The sequence below is a fragment of the Watersipora subatra genome, chromosome 2, assembly GCF_963576615.1.
Source record: "Watersipora subatra chromosome 2, tzWatSuba1.1, whole genome shotgun sequence".
Classification (NCBI taxonomy): domain Eukaryota; kingdom Metazoa; phylum Bryozoa; class Gymnolaemata; order Cheilostomatida; family Watersiporidae; genus Watersipora; species Watersipora subatra.
This window is the reverse complement of record NC_088709.1, coordinates 27,401,079-27,428,783: the sequence shown is the minus strand read 5'-3', so window position 1 is coordinate 27,428,783 and position 27,705 is coordinate 27,401,079. Positions and strand designations below refer to the sequence as shown.

Genomic DNA, 27,705 nt, shown 5'->3' with positions numbered 1-27,705 from the left:
GTACTTTGTACAAAGATATATCTGCATAACACTAACAGGGAAAAATTATCAAAAGTACAATATTACGGAAGTAAACAGTTTAGCATCAAGTTCCACATACTAAAGCATTGTTGCATAATAATTCAATTAAAACCCCATAGTATAGTATACACTTACAATTATTAACTTCTATCAGTAGAAAAATGTTCTACATTATTGATTGCACATGTGCCGGAATCAGGGCTCTAAAATGTATGCATACATCATTTAATTAGAAGAAAATTACTCCCAACAAGAAAAATTGCAGAACATAAATAAGAACAGCTTTACAGATTCAATTGATAAAAATAGTAGTATTCCGCAAGTGGCATATTAAATCTAAGTTTTGCATAAAGTCCATACAAAACTGACAACACATAAACTTCACTTTACATTAATAAACTTTTAGAACTTAGCATATGAAACGACTTACATTAGCAGTAGTCTATAATAGTCACACATGGTAGATATGAAGCAAGATCCCTTTATCAACCCTCCTCCAACAATAAAATGTGGCAAAGTCCATACACAAAGTTCTATAATATCTCAGCTATTTGAACCTAACAGTAGATGTATTATCAAAAAGCATAACCTTTAGCTTGTTTCCAAATACAATAGTTATCAAGTGAACATTTTGCCAATACAATCCTATTCATACTTTAACCGATAGCAGTTGGTGTCTGCAATTATACTGGTTAGTTTTTAGTGATGATAGTTATGTAAGTTATAGTACTGGTTAGTTCCTAGTGATGGTGGTTGATGTAAGTTATAATACTCGTTAGTTGTCAGTGGTAATAGTTGGTTTTAACCCTTCAATACATTGGTGTAGTCTGTGTTGATCTGACTGTGTTGGTCTGATTGTGTTGGTCTGATTGTGTTGGTCTGATTATGTTGGTATGATTGGGTTGGTCTGATTGTGTTGGTCTGATTGTGTTGGTATGATTGTGTTAGTCGAATTGTTGTGGTCTAATTGTGTTGGTCTGAATGTGTTGGCATGATTGCGTTTGTATGACTGTGTTGGTCTGATTGTGTTGGTCTGATTGTGCTGACCTGATTGTGTTGGACTGATTATGTTGGTCCGACCGTGTTGGTCTGATTGCGTTGGGCTGATTGTGTTGTTCTGACTGTGTTGATCTGATTGTGTTGGTCTGATTGTGTTGATCTGTTTGTGTTGGTATGATTGTGTTGGTCTGATCGTATGGTCTGATTGTCTTGGTCTGATTGTCTTGGACAGATTGTCTTGATCTGATTGATGTGATAAAATTTTCCACACTATCACAAAGCCATCTGCTTTTATGACAGTTAATAGTTTAAAGCATAGTGTTGTCATCACTATGTTACCATGATGTGGTTAATCCGTAAGTTTGCATCAATCCACAAGTCATACACAAAATAAAAATCAACAAATCTAGCGAGTTTTCTTACTCGGAAATCTATATAGAATGTTTCATGATTGCCAATGATGGAAATGATACTTAAGAATGATGCGCAATAAAATGTTGTGCGACCTATTCAATTTTAAACATGTTTCATGCATACATTAATCTGGTTTCGCTGAGACATTTACCGTACTAGTAAGCGTAAAAAAAATATTTTACTACTTATTGTCCTATGGCGTAGAATTTCTTACATTAAAAAAAGATTTTGGCGATGATCCACAACCTGCCTGTTGAAACACCTGTTACACAATATATCCATGTGCACACAATTCCAAGTTCACATCATCCACACAATGGAAACAAAGTGTATACCATACATTCCTAACGTAATGCAGTAAATTTCCCGCAGCAACTGCCATGAAAGAACACTGATCAAGCAATCCAGGATAAGTCATCACCATCGTTAAAGTGGTGCATATTGCACAGGCTGCTGTCGATGCTTGTTGAACTATTTGGAATTATTTACCGCTACAATCATTCGTGATCTTTCTGTGTTGCCTTAGCTATGCCATCGGTTTACGGTGCGCATAGTTGACAAATAATCTTTGAGAGGACAACCCCGACACACCTGGCTCACAAAAAATGTGAACCTGCGATTGGATATTTTTCTAAATGCTGGTTCACAGAAAATGTGAACCAGCATTTAGACTAACCATGCATATGAGAAATGGAAGAGCTCAGTATGTTTGATAATGTATGCATGCTGTAAATAGTAGCTGTGTGTAGTATAATCAACAACGGCTTGTGAGAGAGTCATTGCGAGCTTGTTTTCAGCCATTGAAGACTTATTTTGAGGTCCTGTTGTGTCTCTTTGTTGGAAATACATATTTAACTAAAAATGTGTTAGATGGAGAATATAACAGCTTAGAATGTATTGCGGTTGTTACGTGACTCTTTACTAGTGTTCCCCCGGCCTATGTTGGATAATTTTCTACCAGATAATTTTTAGTTAGGGAAAGGCCTCATATTGACCAATCAAATTACTAATGACGCGGTACAGCCGATAGTCCCCATCCTAGTCTAATTCTCTAACCAGCAGTCATTGCCAGTCATTTTCAATCATTGAAAACTCATGACGAGCTCTGTCTAGTCACTCTATTTAAAATCTATATTTACCTAATCATGCGCTGTACAGAGAATAAAAGAGCTTTGAATGTATTCTCCTTGTCACGTGACTCTACTTATGTTCTCATGGCTGCTATTGGGGAAGTTTCAATCAGGGATATTTTGGCTAGGGAAAGGCCTCATATTGATCAATAAAATTACTAATTACTTAATACAAGGTATTGTCAGTCTATAGCAACGGCTGATGTGCTCAAATATTGGCCATTCATAGGCTAATGATGTATGAAGAAATCTTCAAAGAGATGTCATCACAATTGTATTGACTAAACAGATCAATCAACTCTTTATGTTATAAAACAGCTTGCATTCAGTAGAGCACTCTTAATCCTAAAGGCACTTGACTTCAACCCACTTGGGCAATGGTTTTATGCAATAAAATAGCTTGAATTCGGTAGAACCGCTTTATATTGAAGGTACTTAGCTTCAACTGTTGAGTATTTTACTACATCAGAAGTTGAGATAAAAAAGGAAATGACAGCAAAAGAAAATGGTTGGTATTCTCAATATATTTGTAATGAGTGCACTAACACTGTTTCCAGGAAACCATCAATAAGTTGAAAAAAAAGTTTTTTCTCTATTAACCGACCATATCCTTTCAGATATATGTCTTATAGAATGAGTGCGGTGACTTTTGCAGTTATTTGGAAAAAAAAATCATAGCCTCTGTTAGTTTGTTTTAAAACTTACCTTTGACCTAGTTGCTAGTATGTAAATTGAAATGCTGCTAGTTTTGCATCTTTTTTACTGTAAGTAATTATTCAACTCGGGCTATAGTGAAAAACAACATAGAACAGGGTAGTTATCATATTTCCAGACCTGTCTAGCTATAGATATGTAAACTATGTGTAAGGATAAAATGTTACTGATTATTGAACTACATTAAAATGTTTAATGAGCACGTAACATCAGTTTTAACTTTGGTGTGATACGGATCATAACTGACTCATTTACTAAAACAGAAATAGATGGAAATGTAGCTAGGTACATTGTAGGGGAGCCCTGTAAATTCAGTCACAATGGCATCTCATCATACTCAGTATTCACAAACTTCTACAACAATTCACGTGTACCAACCTTAGAACAGATCTCTAATACCCAGTTATCCATTTAGGCAAAAACCGAGGTTTTGTATGTTAGTACTGTTTTCAACAAATGCATAAACTTGACCTTTGACATCTATTAACAAACCAATATAATTTAACCTACATTGTTGTGGCAACAAGCACAAATCCTTTGATTTTTGACCAACAACAATGGCTGTCCGTGCATTGGCTTATCTTGTTAAAATTCCATTTTTAACTCAAATACAATTATAAGCACGAAACTTATTAGAATAGATCACAATAGAGATGTTAAGGATTGGCTATACCTATTGGTTCTTTATTATATATACTTATATAATATATATCTTTGTATAATATATGTCTTTATATAATAACACATAGTTTATATACATAACACAGCATGGCCTATTAGTCCGAAGGTGCATAAGTTAAACTGGATATTGTTCCTACATTTTTAAAAGCTTTTGGTTGGCCTACAATGAAAATTGTTGTTTTTTGTGTGTTCACTTGTTAAACGATGCTGATCTGTAGAATTTGTTGGTCAGATGAAGCCGCTTTACTATGTTCATTGGGTTTTGCTTTACCAATGTGCATTCTTATATTGCCAGAAGGTATCTGTCTTTATTATTTTTACAGCTGTATTTACAATGATGTCAACATCTTACAATAACTGTAATGATATGGCTCACTACGCCTGTTTCAGGATTACGTATACTGGTCATCACTAGTTCTAGCTTCCTAGCCAGTTCAAGTTCTTTTGCCAGTTCCCTGAGCTGGTTTTGATTTATTAGCCAGTTCCCTTAGCCGGTTTTAGTTCCTTGGCCAGTTCCTTAGCCGGTTTCAGTTCCTTGGTCAGTTCCCATAGCCGGTTTCAGGGACTGTTCCAGTTGGTGGAAATGTTTGGTCAAATTGTTTTACTGTGATTGAGGTGAAGGTTTCTTGTTTTAGTAATAAAGAATAACTTAATTAAATAGAGGTAACTTTACTTGTAATTCAAAAAGCTCATCATAAAGCTGTTACTTTTACCTACATATTGCTCAAGTTTCAATAAAATGAAACATGTGTTGCAGAGCCAAGAGATTTAAAGAAGTTTTTCGAAACATGGAAATACTCGCTGTTCTCTGATTTCCCTAAAAAGAAAATTGGCAGCCTGCGCACACTGCCACTTGATGAGGATACGTGGTACACAGATGCAAACCTCACTGCAGCAACTTTCATTTTAAAAAAAGAACAAGGAGCAGATTTGAAGAAATACATTGATTTTGCTCTACAAAAAAACCGAAAAAGTATCCATGCGATGTGTAACAAAGGTCTCTACTGTCTTGAGCAACGACCTCCTCAGCGCAAAGAGGCTAAAAAAGCAGCAAAGAAGATAGAGGAACTCCTCAAAGAAGACAAGCCTGCAAAAGACGCGCAGTTGGAACAAGCTTATTGGCTGCACACTCATGAAAGGTCTAAAGATTCGAGAACCAAAGGTCTGCAGACATTCAGAGAATTGCTTTTTGGAGACCAACCTTATGACTACACATACCACTACTATTATATCAAGATGCTGAGCAGTGAAGGAAAGGACTGGAAGGAATTTGAAAGAAGAAAACAGATTGGACAGCTTATCGTTAACCAGCTCACCATACTTCAAGGTTCTGGAGAGTGGATTTATAAGCTGGAAGTGTGGAGTTGCCTTGCTGAATTACGGCGGTACCAAAAGGTTTGGAGAGCAATTGAACTCACTAGCTTGTTGGAAGCACTTGGAGTTGAGTCTGCTGGCTCTATTGATCTTCTTTTTTGTGCTGATAAAATGATTGAAATTATGGAGAGTGGTGACAAATCTAAAATTTATTCCAATCACTATGCGAAAGTTGGAAAAGCATTTTTACAACACTCCCTTCGTCTGACCAAGAAACAAGAGCGAATTGAGATGCTAGACAAAGCTCTAAAATATGGCAAGGAATCACTAGAAGCTAAAGCCAGCCCAGTAGAGAGAGGACCAAACCTTTGTGCTGAGGTCTACATGTGGAAATGGGCTATTCAATACTATGAAGAACACAAAGAGAAAGTAGAGAGCTACGTAGAGAGAATGGACCGACCGGAAGAGGTGTTTCCATATGGTAAGCAATATTTTGACTAGTGGAAAATATCAGCGATATTTATATTAAAATATAATTGACTACATCAGTAATCAGTAAATTTTCAGTATATACTATTAGTATAGTGTTTAGTCATTAGGAATTGCTGTATTGTATTTTACATCAGATTCTGATGGTCAGCTCTAAACATTGCTTTTCTTATTTCGAAATTTAACGTTTGCCCGAGAAGCCTTTTACCTCAAAACAACTGATTAAGTACATACTGTTGTAGAAGGTGATGCAAAGTACTTGAGTTATCTTGTCTGGTGTTTTTACACTTTGGAACCCGATAACACTACTGCAGCTAAATCGTTTCTTGAGGAAGCTAAAGAAGCTATATGCGCTGCACTAAAACCGGGTTGTGCCTCTGCTCCAATGTTTTACCCTAGAGTACTGATGCTGCTTGAAGAAAGACATGAAGATGTAGATTGGTCTTTTGACGAGATCTATATTCCTGAATCATATCAGCACTCACACGAGAGTAACAAGGGACTGTTCTATGAGATCATTGGAGAGAAAGAGAAGGCAAAGAAATGCTATAAAGCTGTCATTGATGAGAATCACTTCCGCCACCATGTTTTATATCCAATAGCTCATAATGGGCTACTGAGGCTAGAAAACTAATTGATGTCTAGGTGATTCTATTTGACTGAGCTGAAGATTCTGTGTGACTTTAAATGAATAAGGAGATCTTTCTTTTGTTTATTGATTAGACCCTTTTCTTGAGTAGATACAAACTGATTAGAACGTCTTCTTTCTTTTTAATTACCTTATTTTTGAATAGACCAAACTTGATAGATTTGTGTGTTGTATTATCATTACTCAAGATATAAAAAAACTTAGAAGTACAAATAAATGCTAACTAAATGCGAATATGCTTAAAATAGCTACATTCAGCATAATCCATGTAGAAAACTGTTTTCCGATACCGGAAAATAAGTCAAGAGCAAAGAAAGCTGTTTCTAATATAAAAACATCAACGTTAAACATAGCCTGGAGATCTTCAAAGAAAACCTAAATTAATATCATCTATGTATATATATTGCATGCTATTATGTACCAAGCAGCATATTTAACAGTAACTTGAGCAGTTGAGTTTTTTTTCAATAAACGGATTGTAACAATAAACGGATTCTTACAATTGCATATTGTAAGGATTTGTGGCTGTGAAAGAAACAAAAAAGAAAGCTACTGTAACATATAGAAAATTTGCAGCTTCTAAAACATCAAATTCTCTAATCATTTTAAACTCATAATTTCACCAATATTAGCTATGCACGGTACAAACTTGCATAATAAACAGGATATTAGAAGCAATACCAGTTCACAATGTAGAAAAGTCTCTCCACTTCAAATAATTGTATTTTTAGATGTGAGGAAGTTTATTCTTTTAAATATGCTTTCTTTTTACCATTAAGCTAGTCTCGTGTAATCCTCAAAACAAGGTGCTGCACCCAGTTATCAGGAAATTTTAATTAAAAAACAAGGTAACACAGTGATTAAAGTAGAAAAGCATGGAAGAAATTCAACTTTCCACCAACTGCATTAAACTGTCACATATAGCTCTTTTGTTTATATTTAATATTTGTTAATTAAACAAGTTTTTAGCAGCCTGAACTGTGATCAATTAGGATCCGTACTTCATAAATAGAAGTTATATTCTCTTAACTGTTTGCATAAAATATAACATTTAAATATAACATGTATTGAGCACATTTAGAGCTTAAAATCTTTTGTGTGATATTGTTGAATTAAGCTTGGTTAAATACACAATGAACCATGTTGGGTTAACAATTTATATTTTCCATAAAATGTGATAACAAATGTATGCTTATATGAACTCTTGTGACATTACTGCAGACCTAATCAAACAACACAAAAACTAGTTTAGACTGAGAATAGGCACATTTTTTGCCCTTGCAGACTTGTACGTAACCTGAAAAGTACAAAATATAAATGTACCGATCTGCCAACTCCAAGCCTGCGTTCTGAACTTTGTTTTCCAGATTGTCTTTTCATGTTTCCGAAGTTGTGTTCCCATTATTTGGGAAATGCAACTCTTGTTTATTTCTAAACTTACTGGATAAACATGCATTTTTAATGAAGACCAGAAAACTTCTTGTCCTAATAATTATATTTTGTAACTTTGTGCTCTTAATGGGCTTACATAACATAGTTAAAAGACTAACTAGTTAGCATTTTAGGACTTATTAGTAACTTTGGTCATATTAGAATACTCCTATATGCAAACTAACAGAAAAACTCTACAGAAAAACCCAAAGTATATTCATGCAAGAGTTATTGAAAACTCTCTATTGTGTTGCAAAACGACTTCCACAGCTTAGAGAGGCTAAACAAGCTGTGAAGAAGATAGAGCAACTCCTCAAAGAAGACAAGCCTGTAAAAGATGATTAGCTGGACCAGACTCATTGGCCGTGCACTCACAAATTGTCTGAAGAATCAAGAATAAAAGGTCTGCAGAAATTTCAAGAATGACTCCATGGAGTCCCACCCTATGACTACACACACTACTAACTATTATATTAAGATGCTGAGAAGTGATTGAAAGGAGTGAAAATCTTTTAAAATAGAAAACGAATTGGACAGCTTACCGTTGATCGGTTTGCCATACTTCAAGGCTCCAGGTTACTTAACAATACTGATGCTGCTGGGAAACCAAAGTGAAGATGTGAAATGGGCTTTTGACAATGTCTGGATTTATGAATCATTTTAACTGTTACAAAACAATAATAGCTAGGCAAAAAGACAAAATGCCATTCTACGAGACTAATGGAGCAAAGGAGAAAAACCAAGGCCTGTTATAAAGCTATTATTAAGGAAAATTGCCCAAAACACTATGTTTCATAATGCGTGGCCAAATATGGAGTACGTAGGCCAGAAAACTGGTAGATGTCTATACAATTCTATACGAGCTGAAAGTTATGTGTGCCTTGAATATATAAGGAAATGCTTATTTTATATATTTGCTCAGTAGAACTTTTTCTCCAACAGCAAAAGATTGGTAAAGATTTTTCTTTGTATTATCATTAATTATGGTATAAATAAACTTACATGTAGATACACAAAGAAATGTTGTTTTAAAGCCCATATGCTTAAAATAGCAACGTTCAGCATAATACATGTAGAACAACCTTGGTCCGATATTTGACTATGAGTCAAGAGCAGAAACATGTGTTTCTAATATGAGAACAACAATGCTAAACATGACATAGAAATTTTTAAAGAAAACCTATAATAGTATCACACATGTATATATATTGTTTAATATTTTGTACAGCTTCATATATAAAATAATAACTTAAGAAATTGAGTTCTTTTTTTAATATACAGATCAAAAAGGTTGCAATCAAAAGCGTTGATTGAGTGATTGACCTTTTGTAACGATTTGGCTATTTTGCAATAAAACTGAAAAATAAACCTGCATAATGTAAATTATATTAAAAACCATACCAGTTCACAATGTACAAAGTCACTCCGCTTCGCTCACATAAAATGTGAACCTGCGATATGACTGTTTATTAAATGCTGGTTCACAGAAAATATGAGCCAGAATTTAGACTAACCATGCATATGAGAAATGGAAGAGCTCAGTATGTTTGATAATGTATGCATGCTGTAAATAGTAGCTGTGTGTAGTATAATCAACAACGGCTTGTGAGAGAGTCATTGCAAGCTCATTTTCAGCCATTGAAGACTTATTTTGACGTCCTGTTGTGTCTCTTTGTTGGAAATATATATTTAACTAAACATGCGTTAGATGGAGAATAAAACAGCTTAGAATGTATTGCGCTTGTTATGTATTCAATTTTAAACATGTTTCATGCATACATTAATTTGGTTTCGCTGAGACATTTACCGTACTAGTAAGCATGAAAAGGTATTTTACTAATTATTGTCCTATGGCATAGAATTTCTTACATTAAAAAAAGGTTTTGGCGATGATCTACAACCTGCCTGTTGAAACACTTGTCACACAATGTAGCCTATCCATGTGCGCACAATTCCAATTTCACATCATCCACACAATGGAAACAGAGTGTATACCATGCAGTCCCAAAACAATACAGTAACTTTCCCGCAGCAACTGCCATGAAAGAACACTGATCAAGCAATCCACGATAAGTCATCACCATCGTTAAAGTGGTGCATATTGCACAGGCTGCTGTCGATGCTTGTTGAACTATTGGGAATTATTCACCGCTACAATCAAACCCGATCTTTTTGCCTTGCCTTAGACATGCCATCGATTTACGGTGCACATACTTGACAAATAGTCTTTGAGAGGAAAACCCTGACAAACCTGGCTCACATAAAATGTGAACCTGCGATATGACTGTTTTTTAAATGTTGGTTCACAGAAAATATGAACCAGTATTTAGACTAACCATGCATATGAGAAATGGAAGAGCTCCGTATGTTTGATAATATGTGCATGCTGTAAATGGTAGCTGTGTGTAGTATAATCAACAACGGCTTGTGAGAGAGTCATTGCGAGCTCATTTTCAGCCATTGAAAACTTATTTTGAGGTCCTGTTGTGTCTCTTTGTTGGAAATATATATTTAACTAAACATGCGTTAGATAGAGAATATATATGATGAATATATATATATATATATATTTAACTATTCATTAGAGTTGCCCCGATGTTCGTATCGGAATCGGTATCGGTGCTGATATGGGTGGTAAGTATCTCTAATCGGTATCGGCCGATCTTTTCTTTAAATATCTAAAACTTCAAATACTTTTTACAGATCCACTTATGAGCAGGGAAACAGTATTTTTGCCTGCTACAATGATAAAGATCATATCATCAACTGCAAGTTCCTTACTCTTACATATACCTAATGAATTCCGGGTCTGTCACACTATTTATTTCATGTCTATAGCCTGATCAACATCAACACAGCTGAGGAAGCTTTTTGCTTTAGTCAAGACATGATCAACAAGTGTGGTACTTCCCAATTACAGCAATGGGATTTATTGCAGCTAATCACAAACAAGATAACGAAAAAGAGAAACAAGAATGCATTGTAATATTTTGATTTACTAGCATTACGAAAGTAATTTGAGCAGGTGGTGCATAAAGTTATCTATCTCTTTCTTGATTTTGACGACACATGGCTTGTTTGTTGGGTTGTTCTCGTTTGGTTTGGTTGTGTTGTGAATGTAATTTGTTTCTCTCTTTTATTATATTTATTTACACATTAACTTTTGAAGTTTTTTCAAATAATTAAGGTCCTACAGATCATTTGATGAGCTAGTTCTTATGAGTAAACTATTACAGGTCTTACTATAAACTAAAAACATTGTTCTTTCACAGGTGCTGCTAACGTTGTTGCTGTTTTTGTTGGCAACAACAATAAATACAAACAAATAATTTCATTAATATTTATATTTTCTATAAAACAAAAAATTAACTGTGCAACACAAAATATCTTAATCGGATTATTTTTCTATAAGAATCAATATATTGGATCGGTATATCGGATCGGTATCTGAATCGGCTGGTGAATTTAGAATCAGGACATCTCTACTGTTCATATGTTGGATGGAGAATAAAAGTGCTTAGAATGTATTGCGTTTGTTACGTGACTCTTTACTAATGTTTTCACAGCCTATGTTGGGGAAGTTTCTATCAGAAAACCTTTAGTTAGGGACATGTCTCATATTGATCAATCAAATTACCAATACATCATATTCATTATTAATAACAAAAATTATTAAATGCAAAAAAAACCCAAAATTTATACAAGCCTTGAAACTAGTAAGTTTAGGTATACATTTTTACACAAGATTAAAATACAGGAATAAAGTAGTTAATTGAATCTATTGGTAAGTACAAAATAACATCATCAGGCTTTGAATATTTGGTACTTTGGAATCGAAACATATCAGTGAGGTATGAAGGAGTTGAAAAAATCAGTATTCTGAATCCAACAATGTTAGTAAAATAAGTTAATGTACCTGGTAGTGGGAGAAAATCTACTGTTCTAAACAAAAACATAGGTGGTACAAAACAAAGTGGTATCATTTGTAAATTACAGAGTCATAATTAGCCTTGGGTAAAGTAAACAAAGAAATCTAATAGTATATTACGACAAAGGTTCAGGTATACATGTACATGAATCCCACACATGAAATGACAATGAATAAATTGGAAGTTAGACTGTCTGGCTGAAAGGTTATTCAAACGTCTGTAACATAGCCTGAAAAGCTATTTGCTTTGTTACCTTATTGATGAGAATAGCATTATTGCTATTCCATATAAAAATTTTGAGATGGTAAAATACAGTAGCACTCTTGGAATGTCACCAAATCACTATTACATAATTGATCAAGTTCTCTCGAGTCTGCATAAGAACAAATAAAAACTGTATCATCAGCATCTTTGTATGCTGTAAGGACCATTCTGCTCTTGCCATAACATTGCAGGTATATATCAAAAATAAGACTGGAGCAAATACAGTTTCTTGTGGAACTCCAACGTCAATGGAAAATTAAAGGAACTGGAAAGCATTGAAGCAAACCATCAAAAAGCTCTCAGCAAGCTTTCAACCCCAAATTGCTGGGTCTTCCAGAGCTAGACCATAACTTGGAGGCCTAGTGTACCACACTGACAACGTGGGCGTGTTAAAGATCCACATTTGTTTTCACACATCGGGCAAGTAAAATGGCTACCTGGCTCTGTCAGACTGGCCGTGTCGCAACAACATCCTTTCAGATTAATCTGACAGTTCCGGAAGTGGTAGATACTGAAAGCTGGGCCATCTATTCTCTATCATACTGCTTGACCCAAACATGCATCGCTAAGATGCAAGTCATTGTCAATTTCTGACAGACAGCAAGCCTACACTATTTACAATTCAAACCTGCAAAGTTCATATCAGGAGAAAAGTCCTTTGTGCAGGCCACATATATTAGGAAAAAGAAAAAAATAATACAACTTCAGAGTGTTTAAATGTGAATTAATTAGCAGCAATAGTTAAATAAATCTGTTTTTCTACAATAATTCCAACGGAAAATAATTTTGATGCTGATACAATCATTACGAACTTAAAAACCAAACAAAAAACCATGAATATGCTGAATTAATACTACCAATGATTATGTATAAGCGTGTGTATAAAAAGGCTACTAGTGTAACCAGAGCTATCAATCTGACCTTTGAAAATAACGATACTGGTGCTTCTTGATATTGGTGTAAACGTAAAATTGAGATATCAGATTGTATTTGTCAAATGCTTCGTCAGACCGATCAAAAAGAAAATTTAGATGCAACTCTTACTGAAGATAATACAACAGTTCAAGGGTAAAAGTTTGAAATTTAATAGTTTTTAGCGATCGCCACAAGGGAGAACCGAAAGTTGGAGCTGGTAATAGGTCATTTAAAATTGACACTGCACATTTGAAAATTACTAATCAGCAAAAAGGTACCAATTTTTTTAATAGCTTTTAATAATTTTTAAAAATCAAAACAAATGCAAAATGTAATATTAACTAATAATAAAAAGTGTATCTCTATTTAGCTTAACCGAGTGGTTAGATGTGCATGGTTGCAAACTTGCGGTTGCTATCTTTGGGAGTTCAAATCCAGCATGAATGGAAGTTTTTGTTGCTAACACTTTATAACTATAACTGGAAAGGTGACAAATTTTGAAATTTATATATATATTGCTTTTTATTTTTTTGTTCTCAGTTCACATTAATTGTATCAGTATCAAATTAGTTTTCATTGCAATCGTTGTAGTCGAACAGACTGTCTAGCCATTACTTGCTAATTATTTCAAATTCAAACACCTTTACAGCTGTTTTATTTTTTCTCTAAATTTATTTGAACTGCAAAAAACACTTTTTTTATGATATGAAGTTTAATAATTAGAATGGTAAATTTTGTATATGTTAAATAAAAATAATTTTTTTGTGCGAACAAGTTTTATATTTCTTTTACAAACTTTAGCAAACTTTTACTGATTGTTGATTCCCTAACAATCACTCATTTTTGAACAACACAATTTTGTTCAGGCTCTTATCATTGTTGACTCAAGCTGTTTTATTACCTTTAACATACCGAAGCTTTTATACCAGCTTCTAGAACATTCCATCAATCACTAGCAATAAAATTCAGAAGCTAAATTTATCTCAACTAAGCTGGGTGAATGATTATTGAATAAAAAGTTTTAATGATTGCCTGCTAGGTAGATACTTAACCCTTTATAAACTAAAAGCTTGTTCTAATACTGCTTCAACACTGCTAATATTATAAAACCTCTATTTAAACAACACAGTGCTGTATTTTTAACTCTTCCTTTTCCATGTCATTTTGTTAGATGTGAAGTTTGAATAGTTTCGATAGAGTGGGACAGTGAATTTTTGAGTTTCTTGTAAATATTTTAGTAAGATAAATTTAAGACTTGTATTGGTGAAGCGATGCTAATATTAACCATGTTTTGCACTTTCTTTCAGGCAGTGTGATATTAATGCCATCAGCTTCAGCATTTTGATAAACTGTTTTCATATTACCCAAATATCAGTTGACAATTAACTACATACAGTTATTAATTATTTCAATGATCTCGCTTTTAGAATTAAAAAAATGTAAAGCTTTGAAGTTAGAAAACGATCTTTGAAACTCCATAACAATGGCTGCTATTATGGTGGCTGATGTTCCTGAAGAGTATTATTAAAACTTAAAAACAAAGCTAATAAAGATACTTTAGTCTTCAGGTCTTCTTTAGTCTTAGAAGTCTTCAGGTCAGATTGTAAACCATATTATGGACAAACCTAAAGAAAATAGATCAGATTTAGACCTTAGTGACTTTGAATCAATGTGTAGTTCTGATGATTGTAATGATCGATCTTCTCAAGCACACCATCATTAAAATCATGGCAACCACTACAGCAAAGAACAAAATATTAAGTGCTATTGATGTACCATTATAACTATTATTATAATTACTGTAAGTATTGTTATAATTATTATAGCACTAGATGAATGCCTGGCATTGCTTGAGTAACAAAAAAGGTTTGTGCACAGAAATTATTTTGATCAAATCTGTACAACTTTTATCATTCTAAAATATTGTTATGTTTATTTTTGTGTGTCTTTCCGGGCAAGACGTAATTCAAATATTAGAAAGCTCGAGGCATAGCTAAAACAAATTGTTGAAAAACATTTCTTACTCTATGCTACACAATTGCTTAAGATTTAAAACAGCTTATATACAGTGGCTGGTAATGTAGTTGTCATTGGTTAATTTGTTTTATTTTATGAAGTTGAGTAACTTAAGCTACCTTACTATATATATATATATATATATACATATATATATATATATATATATATATATATATATATATATATATATATATATATATATATATATATATATGATATATATATATATATATATATATATATATATGATAAAATGTTTGTTCTTTATTGTTTTTTATTTATGTATTAGATTCTTTTATATAATAGGTCTTCAAAGCACATCTATCATACTAAATATATATATTGGTATATGAGTAAAAGCGTAAGACCCGAGCAGAGTGCTCAATGATAAAATCAGAGCAAGTTAAAATCAATGAAATAGACAATGACTTTAGATAAAAAACTTGATTACTATTAGTTCCATGCTTGGTAAGAGCAATCTTCAGATTGCAGAAGAGAATTCTGAGCTGAATTTGGAAGATTGTTTTTACCAAGCAAGAAACTAATAGTAATCAAGTGTTTTATCTGAAGTTATAGTCTGTTTTATTGATTTTGTACTGGTATATATATTTAGTATAGTAACTGTGCTTTGAATAGCAGCAATGTTATAATCAATATCAGCATTAGTGAGGGTCATTATTTGAACCATATTCAACCATTAAAAACTTATGAGCTCCTGTTGTGTCACTCTGTTGGGAATATGTATTTGGGTCTGTTCATAAAAAATGGACTTTTTGGCAAAATTTCAAAGCAGTAATTTCATCAAAATAATGCTTCACATATGAAGTATACATACCAATCACTAAAATAGATAATAATTGTGGGGCTAGTGCTCCTCTATCATGTTATAGTAGTTTGCTAAATTTAGTGTATACGCACAAAATACTTTATAGCCGTAATGGCAAGATAGATATGCTTGTACATGGTATACATAGTACTCTGAACACAGATATCTAATTGTAATGGATTTCACAATGGCTTTGCTGCCCGTTAATGCATAAATTGGTATTGTGTGCACTGATCTATTGGTGTGGGGCTCTTTTATAAGTTGGCATGTTTTGAGTAACAATGGTGACAGGAAACATCAATAAGTTTTTACTACACTTGTATTATTAGTTCAAAATTAGTAGTAATTTGTTTTAAATGCTAACTTTATACGCTGTACCTACTAATTTCAGTTTTGCTCAAAGTGGCACATATTTCCGAAATTTGCGTCACTGCTGTTACACTGTCACCATTGTTACACCCCTCAACTCATATAATAATAGGATTAATTTGAGTGAATTTCACATTTAACAGTAATTGATGATGTTGTTGATGTTCTCATGTATGAGTTACTCATTATATTGTAAATTTAAGCCATGGTGGGAATTTAACAAGCTTCTTCTAGCAAGTTAGCAAATGGTTGCTACCTTACAAATGTATTATTACTAAGACTTGCGACTCCGATACTGAGAATGGTTCAAAATTTAATCAAATCTACTCATGGGAGTAACTTGTAACAAGTGCTAAACAGAATATTGCTAGGTAGAAAGTCTGCTGGTCCTTTCTGCTTTCAACATGGGTAAGACAACATCAGCAGAGCAGATGCGTAAATATCGTAACAAAATACGTCAATGTTCAAAACAATAGACTCAATATTTGACTGCCCAAGCTAGTCAGAATCAAAAGAGTAGAACAAAAAGAAGAGCTCAAACTCCAAAAGATCAATTGGAAGAAACTTGAGAAAAAGCAAGAATTAGAGTTTAGCAATAGAGATCAGGAAAAAACTTTTGAAAGCAAGATTACCAGGTATGTACATTTATTTTTTTTTATCAAAAACTTAAATCTCAATGCTTTACTACATCTGCGTACATTATGGATGCTTGAAGTATTTTGTAAAAAAATGTTATTAAAGTTTAAATTCATTTTTGTAGCAACCACTTCCCAATTTGGCAACCCACAATCTGAAGATAAGGCTGTAAAAAGATTGATCGAGCGCTTCTAAACAGCTCAAGCAAAGGTCACCAGACTGTCCATAAACTAGCAATGACAGTTGGACTATCATCGTTGGAAGATGGCATTAGAAATGAGAAAAGATAAAATAAAACAAAGAAATAGAAAAGCAAAAGTAGGCCACTGAAAAGTTTTTACTTTTACTATGACATTTTAGTGCATATGTCAGCAAGCTTCTTTAAGATAAGACAAATAAGTTTTTATAATTGTGCTTCCCACAAAATCAGAGAGTTTTATGGGTAAGAGACTAGCTCTTCAAAATGCATATTTCTTTGATATAACGCGAGTGACACACTAATTAAAATACTTCTCAGTAAAAATTAACTTTAGTTTGACATATTATACATTATTCGAAAAAACTTGTTGAACTCTATAAGAATACTAGCTGCATTACCCGTCTACAGGAATAGATTCACGCCCAGCATAAGGTTTATTGAGAGTTGTCTTTCATACTGTAAAACAACTCCAAATATGCAGTTACATCTCCCTCTCTCCATCTCTCCCTCTTTCCCCTCTCTCCCTCTCTCCCTTCTTTCTCTCCCCCCTCTCCTCCTTGCTCTCCCTCTCTCTCTCCTTCTTTCCCCTCTCTCCCTCTCTCCGTCTCTCCCCTCTCTCTCCCTCCCTCCCTCTTCCCCCACTCCCTCTCTCTCCCCCTCTCTCTCCCTCTCTCCGTCTTTCCCCTCTCTCTCCCCTCTCTCTCCCCCCTCTCCTCCTCGCTCTCCCTCTCTCTCTCCGTCTCTCCCTATCTCCCTCTCTCCGTCTCTCTCCCTCTCTTCCCTCTCTCTCTCCCTCCCTCTTCTCCCTCTCTCTCTTCTTCTCTCTCTTTCTCTCTCTCTCTCTCTCTCTCTCCCTCTTTCTCTCCCTCTCTCTCTCCTTCTCTCCCTCTCTCCGTCTCTCTCCTCTCTCTCTCTCTCCCTCCCTCTTCCCCCTCTCCCTTTCTCTCTCTCCCTCTTTCTCTCCCTCTCTCTCTCCCCCTCTCCTCTTCGCTCTCCCTCTCTCTCCCCTTCTCTCCCTCTCCCCCTCTCTCTCTCTCCCCCCTCTCCTCCTCGCTCTCCCTCTCTCTCTCCCTTTCTCTCCCTCTCTCTCTCCCTTAGTTCAATGCAACACATGTGGATAGTTTTCGGCGTGTGCCTACTTTTGAGCAGGCGACGTATAGCTGGTCATGGCTGATGCAAGGTGACAGTAAGTCGATAGCAGCTGCTTTCTTTCTTTTCACAATAACGTATCACAACGCTCGGAGTACTCGTGAAAGTTCTGTAATAGTAAGTTACAGTAGGCCTACTCGTAGCTGGAAAAAATTAGTAACTCGGCTGCTGAAGGAAATGAACATGACCCACTATCACGAACAGCGGCAAATCCAACGTTATTAAGTAGTGGAGATATGGCAATTCATAGACAATACAACATCGTATAAGAAACACTTACCTTTTTGATGTGGAAATTTATTAGGTGAGAAATGCGTTTTTCCAGTGGCTCCAAGAAACAAACGTTTACGTGACTTTCTCGGTACACGTTGGCAGTAAATATTAATTGCATGTAAATAACTACTCGTTAATTTATTTTATTTAATGAATAGTAATGTACATTTGTATAGCTGTATAGACACCTTTGTATAGGCCGCAGAACTCAGGAAAGGTGCTTTTAAACACGGCAGAAAATTTGCCGTTTAAAAAGCGTGCTAACCGGGGATTTCGGTTAATGCGCTCGAGCGGTGAAAGAAAAACAACAGAATCGCCACACCTTTATATAAGCCGCTTGGCTCAAATCGTCAGAGAAAAGTAGCGGCTAATAGTGCATATTACGAAATTACGATATTACGATAATTAGTACTCATATTAATTCGGTTGGCTTCATTCGACCGGATGGAAAAAGAAAGACCGCTCTATAATTTATTTACCATTACTACACATATTACCTAATTCAGTTTGCTTCGTACGACCGAAATCCGTACGACGATAAAAGGATAGACCGCTCTATAAGGCGGACAATCAATCAGATAGACAACGATTGCCGTTTATATAGTAGATAGAGAACAGCGTTTTTCTAGTGGTTGCAAGAAACAAATGTTCACATGACCTTTCCGGTACATGTTGGCAGTAAATATTAATTAGATGTAATTTACTACTCATTAATTTATTTAAAGAGTAGTAAATTTTATTTAATTCACTACTAATATTTACAACTAATTTAATTTTACTACTTACTCATATTAATTATGTTTGCTTCGTACGATCGAATCTGTTACAATCTTGCCACAAACTATACTCATAGAGGATCTATTCTTCAGCCCTGAACCCTTGTATATATTACATATCAATCAATTTATCTTTGTATAAGCTATCCTGCATTACTTATTTGAAGTCATCCTCTCATGTAAATTTTCTTTTAACTTATACACAAATAATCTCAAATTAAATATGAATTGTTCACTACTATCTTGCATTCAGGATTCTTCTACAGTTTCCGTTTTATTGGATAATATGCCTGCAAATAGAGGCTTTTTGTTATTTTGTTATCAGCAAAATAAAAGATTACTAACTAACTAACGATCGAATCGAGAAAAAGACCGCCATATAATTTATTTATACTGCTCATATTTGGGAGTTATCGGTGACTCAATATATCGAGAAGACAACTCATACTATTAGCATATCAGTATTTATCGTCCATCCCTACGATGAATAGCAGGTTACGTATTATAATAGAGGCGTGTACTAACCGGAGATTCCCGTTAATGCGCCCTAGCGGTGAAAAAAAACACCACAGAATAGACACGCCCTTATATAAAAGTAGCGGCTAATAGTCAAAAATGTACGGTACTCTATAAAGCGGACAGACAGACAGATAGACAGACAGACAACGTTTGCCGTTTATATAGTAGATCTGATTTAAAATCATCTTAAATGCAATACCAATATTTTATAAATAAATTTCTGCTCTAATTGTAACAATGGTGATTATGAATAGACCCATTTAACTAAACATGCATCGGATGAAGAATAAAAGAGCTAGAATGCATTGTATGTTGTCTTGTGTGTGTCTCCTTAATAATGTTTCTACTGCAGCTGTTGGGGAAGTTTCAATCAGGGATATTTTGGCTAGGGAAAGGCCTCATATTGATCAATCAAATTACTAATTACTTAATACAAGGTATTGTTAGTCTATAGCAACGGCTGATGTGCTCAAATATTGGCCATTCATAGGCTAATGATGTATGAAGAACTTATGGCAGAGATAATATTACAATTGTATTGACTAAACAGATCAATTAACTCTTTATGTTATAAAACAGCTTGCGTTCAATAGAATACTCTTAATCTTAAAGGCACTTGGTTTCAACCTGCGTGGGCAGTGGTTTCATGTTGTAAAATAGCTTGAATTCGATAGAACCCACTTTGTCTCGAAGGTACTTAGCTTCAATATACGTGTGGAGTGTTGTATTATCTCAGCAGTTGATATAACAAAAGAAAATGGCAGCAAAAGAAAATGGTTGGTACTCTCAATATATTTGTAATTATTGCACTAACACTGTTTTTAGGAGGCCAGCCTTTAGTTAAAAAAAAATTGTTTTCTTTCTTTATTAACTAACTGATTCTATTGGAAGAAAGTTCATAGCCTCTGGTAATTTGTTTCAAAACTTACCTTTGACCTAGTTGCTAGTATGTAAGTTAAAATGCTGCTAGTTTTGTATCTTTAATTTCTGTAAGTAATTGCTCAACTTTGACTATATTGAAAAACAACATAGAACAGGGTAGTTATCATATTTCCAGACCTGTCTTGCTACAAATAGGTAAATTATGTGTAAGGCTAAAATATTACTGATTACTAAATACCATTGAAATGTTTGATGAATGCATAACATTAGTTTTAACTTTTGTATGAAGCAAATCATACCTGACTCATTTACTGAAATATGAAAAATAATTGAAATGTAGCTAGATAGGTGAGCTCTATCAAATTGATTCACACTGGCATCTCATCATACTCAGTATTCGCACACTTGTACAATGTTTTACGTGTACCAACATTAGAACAGAACTCAAATGCCCAGTTATTTAAACTAAAACAGAGTTTTGTATGTTAATATTAGCTTAAAAATGCATACATCTGATGATTGACCTCTATTAACAAGGTAATATAATCTAACCCTTACAACTGAACACAACTTCTTTCATTACTGACGAATAAAAACGGCTGTCTATGCAATGACTCATTTTGTTAAAATTTCATTATCAACTTACCTACAACTATTAAAAATCACAAGGATTATTAAAATAAAACTCGATCAATATGCTGAACAATGGCTAAATATATTAGATCTTTGTTTTTTAAATTAGTCTGTACATAATAATACTAAATTTAGGTTCAAACTCCATTTATATACATGACACAAACTTAGCTATTAGTTTATAGATGTCCAAGCTATGTTTGACATTGCCCCTATATTATTTAAAGCCTTTGATTATTCTACAATGTTTGTTGATTAATAAAAATCGTTCTTTTGTGTTCACCTGTTAAAGGGTGTTGTTCTCTAGAAGTTGTTGGTCAAATGGAGTTACTTTGCTATGTTCATTGCATTTCATTTGCATGTTCATTTACCAAAATGCATTTCTATATTGCCAGAAGGTATATATAAGGTCTATATTATCTTTACAGCTGTATTTACAATGATGTCATCATTTTAATATAGCTGTAATAATATTGCTCACTATGCCTGTGTGATGATTAGGTATACTGGCCATTGCTGGTTCTATCTCCTTGAGATCAAGGTGTTTTGTTTTAGTAATAATATATCACTTAATAAAATAGTGCTGAATTTACTTATAATTCAAGATGTTCATTATAAAGCTGTAATTTATTATGTATTATTTATTAATGTATTTATTATAAATCTTCACCTAAACTCAGCTAAAGTCGTCAATAAAATGAAACATCTGTTGCAGAGACAAAAGATTTAATGGAGCGTCTCAAAGGATGGAAATACTCTCTGTTCATTGATTTCTCTGATGAGGAAATTGCCAGACTGCGTACAGTGCCACTGGATAAAGATACATGGTACACGGATGCCAACTTTAATGCAGCTATGTTTATTGTGAAAAAGGAATGGGGATCACAAATAAAAGAAAACATCGATTTCGCTCTTAAGAAAAACCCAGAGAGTATCCATGCAATGTGTAACAAAGGTCTCTTTTGTCTTGCACAACGACCTCCTCAGCTCGAAGAGGCTGAAGACACTGCAAAGAAGATCGAGCAACTCATCAAAGAAGAAAAACCTGCAAAGGATGCTCAGCTGGAACAAGCTTATTGGCTTCACTCCCATAAAAGGTCAGAAGAGTCTAGAGCAAAAGGTATGCAGACATTCGAAAAGTTGCTTTCTGGAGGCCAACCTTATGACTATACGTACCACTACTACTATATTAAGATGCTGAGCAGTGAAGGAAAAGAGTGGAAGGAATTAGAAGAAAGAACAAGAATTGGACAGCTTATCATTGATCAGCTCACCATACTTCAAGGTTCTGGAGAGCAGATATATGAGCTAGAAGTGTGGAGTACCCTTGCTGAATTAAAGCGACACAAAGATTTTTGGGAAAGTCTTAAACTTACAAGCTTGTTGAAACACCTCGGAGTTGAGTTTGATAGCTCTATTGATCGTCTTCTATGTGCTGATAAGATGATTGAAATTATGGAGAGTGGGACCAAATCTAAAATTTATTCCAACTATTATGCAAAAGTTGGAAAAGCATATTTACAGGAATCTCTTTGCATGAATGAGAAAGAAGAGAGAGTTGAGATGCTCAACAAAGCTCTAACATATGGCAGAAAGTCCCTAAAAATTAAAGCCAGTGCAGTAGAGAGAGGGCCAAATCTTTGCGCTGATGTATTGATGTGGAAATGGGCCATTCAATACTATGAAGAACACGAAGAGGAAGTACAGAGCTATGTAGAAAGAATAGATCAACCTGACAGGGTGTTTCTCTATGGTGAGCAGTTTGTGACTTGTGGAAAGTAGCAGCAAGGTTTATGTTCAAATGCAGATGACCACACCACTTATCTGTAAATTTCTTTTATGTAATCTGGGTGTTTTCTACTAAAAATTGCTTGGCTATATTTGGACACTAGAATTTGACATCAAATTTTAATGATTACCTTTAAGTTCTGCTGATGTTTCTCATCTTATAGTTTAATGTCTGCTTAAATAGCCCTCTACTCTCAAACACATGATTAATAAATATACTCTTGTAGGGGGCAAGTCAAGGTACTGGAGTTACCTTATGAGGTGTTTTTACCCTTCGGAACCAGATAACTCCCCTACAACAAAACCTTATCTCCAAGAGGCTAAAGAAGTTATTCATAATGCGCGAACACCTAATCATCCCTCTGCTCCTATATTTTACCCAAGGATACTTATGCTGCTTGGAGAAAGCCATGACAACGTGGAACGTTCTTTTGACGATATCTGGATGCATGAATCATTTAAAGAGACGAACAAAAGTGACAAGGGGCTGTTCTATGAGACTATTGGAAAGAAAGAAGAAGCCAAAGCCTGCTATAAAGCTGTCATTAAGGAGAATCGCCCGAAACACCGTGTTTCATATTACACAGCTTGCAATGGATTACGTAGGCTAGAAAACTTGTAGATTTCTCTACGATTTCATACGAACTGAAAGTTATGTGTGACTTTAATGAATAATGAAATGCTTATTTTATCTAATTACGGAGTAGAACTTTTTTCCACAGGAAAAGCTCCGTGTAGATTTTGTGTGGTATTATTATTAATTACGATATAAATAAACTTATGTATACAAATAAATGTTATCTACATTCAAATATGCTTAAAATAGCAACGCTCAGCATAATACACATGAGAGGTTTTTAATGAGACAGGACAACAATGATAACATGAGAACAACAGTGTAAGATAGAGGACGAATACAATTTAATAGCACTTTATTTTCTCTATCTTACGACTTTCATATTGTTCACATAAACTACATATTTGACTCATTAGACTCATTTCGAAAATCCTGTTGGTTATTACCACACAATGGATATGTTAGAAACATCTCATTAGACTGTCACCACCTAAATGTTGCAATGAAGACAATGACCAACAGGTAGCACAATGTTTATGAAATAATCGGAGGAAGTCAACAAAGGTTTTCCTCTCCATAATCTTTACGATCGAATCTGTTATATTGATATGTTAATTATAGTCTGGCATGGTCATCCTTCCAATCCGTTCAAGTGTCTTTGTATCTTGCTTCCTGTATGAACAAAGGTTTTCTATTTAATTGATATCGTAACCATTCGGTTCTGGGACTCTATTGTTATTGTGAATAGTATATAAGGCTGTGTATGAGAATCATTAGTGTGCGTAAATTAGTAAGCGAGCTGTGAGAGCAATATATAATAAAGTTTGATAATAATCCAAAAGCACATCTCTTATTTGATACGAAGATAGTTGGTAGTCTAACAACTACACATCGCACCCAACTATTACACTGGTGTCAGAAGAAAAAAAACGAAGGAATAAAATACAAACATTAAACTATGTCGAGCAACCGATCAAGTGTTAACGGAGCAGGAGTAGAGCCAGAAGTGGATGCAGGATATATAGAGATGTCGGAGGTGGTCCAGGCAACAAACCAAAGAATGGCTCGCCTGGAGATGATGATGGAGCGGATGATGGAGCATAATGACAGCAGAGCGCACAGGAGGGATCGCGGCGACGAAAGGGTAAGTGGTGACATATTGCCTGGTAGGGACAATTTTGTGCAGAGTAGTAGAGGCTCACAAAAGGATTGGGTACGATTTGGCCTTTCCTTTGAAGGTAAATCAGGAGAAGATTTTGAATCTTTCATATCAAAATTTCAGACATGCTGTTTGCTAAATGAAGTGCCAGAGACTTCATGGGTGCTAGTGTTAGGTTTGTACCTAAAGGGGCTAGCAGCAGCATATTTAAGAGAAGCTAGGGAGACGCTTGGAAATGAGGCGTCATTTTATTCAGTCAGGCGCTTGTTACGCGAAAAATTAACAGCAGTGAAAGGAGAGGAGCAAATAGCCATGGAAATCTCCTCTATTAGGCAAAAACAGGGGGAGTCAGTAAAAGAATATTATGAGCGATTTAGGATGATTGTGGCGAACAGCAGTAGTGGGGAGGAAAACCCTTTCATCCTTTTGCACTTTAGAATGGGATTCAAAGCCAAGATTAGGGAAAGCATAATGGCTTTGCAGGGAAAAACGCTTGCCGAATTATTGAAAGCGGCTGTTAGCGTAGAAACAGGCTTGCAAGCAGAGCAAGCGGTGGCGCCTGCTAAAGTAGTAGCAGCTAGTTGCGTGGGAGGTAAAAACCCACCACAAAATAAACGTTTTGAGGTTAGAGAGAAGAAATGCTTTAGGTGTGGTAGCAATTTGCATTTAATAGGCCAGTGCAATAAAAGACAATTTGAGAGTTTTAGGGGTGGATACAATAGCTCAAACAGGGGTGGATTTGGTAGTGGTCGTGAGAGCCGACCAAATCGTGATGAGTATAGCACCAATAGAAGGGATTTGAACCAGAATTACCGGCCAGTGCAAAACGAGAGTAGGTTCCAAAGAAACAATTATAGGAGAGATAATTATATGCCCAGACAGACATTTGAGGAGGAAATGCCTCAATGGTTTAAACAATTTTTGGCATCAGCACCCGTTGCTAATCCAGCCTGGGGAAATAGGATGGCCAGTAACCGCCCTGTAGCATCAAATGCTATTTCTGCGCAGCCACCCCCACCTGCGTCAAGTATGAGGGAAGGAGATAGCAATGTAATTGAAAATAGTATGCCTTTTGATATCATTGCTAGTGAAGCAGTAGATACTGAACCTAGTTTGGCAGACATAGACTTTGTTGATTTTGTGTTTGTAAATGAAGAGGAGCAGGCAACTGTAGCTAAGGAAGCAGCGGCTGTTCCTAGCGCAGCTGTGCATTCCAAATTGGAAAATGTGATTAATTATGCAGTTGAGGCTGATAGGGAAGCTGTAGGTGCAGTAGAGCTTGAGATGGCTAAGCCAGAAGGATTTTCTATAGGGTGTACTACAAAAGCTTGTGACAATGAGCTCATTAGCGAGCAGGACTTTATTGGTATGACAACTGACTTGGACTGTACGGATGACTGCACACTTGTAGCACGCCATGATTTACCGTTGATGGAAAATAACTATAGCAGACTGACAAAGAAATTAAACATTACCATTTGGCCTGTTTTGCTGACATTGCTTGTAATCTGCTCTACGGCTAGAGCGCAAGCACCGATGCTTTGTAAAACAGTTCATGCTATGGCACAATTTAAAATCCCAGACTTGCCACCTTGCATTTTACCTGACACTGAGACTGCGCATGAACCAATTCCTTTACTATTGACGATTTTCAAGCCAAATTTTATTCAATATCGCAGCACTGCATACCATTGCAAAATAGTGAGAACACTGACTACTACACAAGCTGGCTTCTTTGGTGAAAACAAAAAACGGACAGACGATTACATTGACCAGACAGTGACTAAAGACTAATGCTACAGTATGGTGCCATGGAACACAAGTCCTCATGGTGACCTAGTGAAGGTGGGGACTATTTATCAGACTGACAATTTAGTTGAACCGACTTACCATACTGGCTTCAAGTGCTGCACTGACTATCAATTTGAAGTGACGAATTCATACATGTACGAGACAACCATATTTAAAAGACACGGAAAGTCGGAGCAGATAGAAAGTCCTGTAGGCGTAGTTAGTCATTGCGAATACTTGTCAGGTTTCTGCGCATTGCGTGATGGTTCAGCTATCCTGTGGCAGCCGGAAGGGCGAGAGGAGTGTCAGTATCTCCCTCATCGCACCTTTCCCGGTAAAGTGCAAGATAGCACTTGGTTAAGTGACAGTGGGGAGCTTGTACTAACTTTTACAAAGTCCAGGGTAGTACGACAAGATGCAATATGTGGTGGACAGTAGAGCTTTCAGATCAGGGTATGGCATGTAGCCGCGCAAATGTTTCTACAAGTAGAGAAAAGCGAGAGTTAGATGGCAGGGTCACTGATTCAGAAGTAAATGCTAAATTGCAAGCTTTAGAACTGCGTATCCAAACAAATTACAATCATCTTTTTCAAAGCTCAGTTAAAATCAATTGTCAGGCAATGCAATCATTAGTTCAATTAGTAGTTACAGCGCTTGAACGCAAGCCCACCTTAGCAGCCCGACATTTACTAAATCACACATACCTTTATGCTAAATTGACGCATAACATAATATCTGTCTACCCTTGTGAAGAAATACGGCAATATAGTATAGCTACAAGTGAAACTTGTTCAACGCGCATTCCTTTGAAGGCAATGATAGCTGGCAACTATGAATCGGTCTGGTTAGACACACACACTAATATCATTACGCATATGCCTAGTGTAGATGAATGCTCAGTGAACCAAGAAGTCCCAGTGTCATTGAATGGCAAGTTTTACTATTATCATCATTCCAGTGGTAACATGACTCTAATTACTGGCTTGCATGACATCAATTTGATTTATTTGAACTACTCAGCTAGCATACTGACAAATGACACAGTAATTCATGAACTTTTGCTTTACGGATGGAACGAGTTTCGTGATAAATTTTCATTGAATGACATGACTGGAACTTTAAGCCACCAGACCAAGATCCTTGAGCATTTAGGAGTGAC

General features: G+C 35.3%; 1 long non-coding RNA gene across 1 annotated transcript; it reads right to left on the bottom strand.

Annotated features, from left to right (window-relative positions):
- Positions 1-23,860: 23,860 nt before the first annotated feature.
- On the bottom strand, positions 23,861-27,386 carry LOC137388639 (uncharacterized). The gene is made up of 3 exons (XR_010977977.1): positions 27,251-27,386; positions 26,646-27,026; positions 23,861-24,268 (listed from the first exon to the last, which is right to left on the bottom strand). It is a non-coding gene; the product is annotated as an uncharacterized lncRNA (long non-coding RNA).
- Between the last annotated feature and the right edge of the window lie 319 nt (positions 27,387-27,705).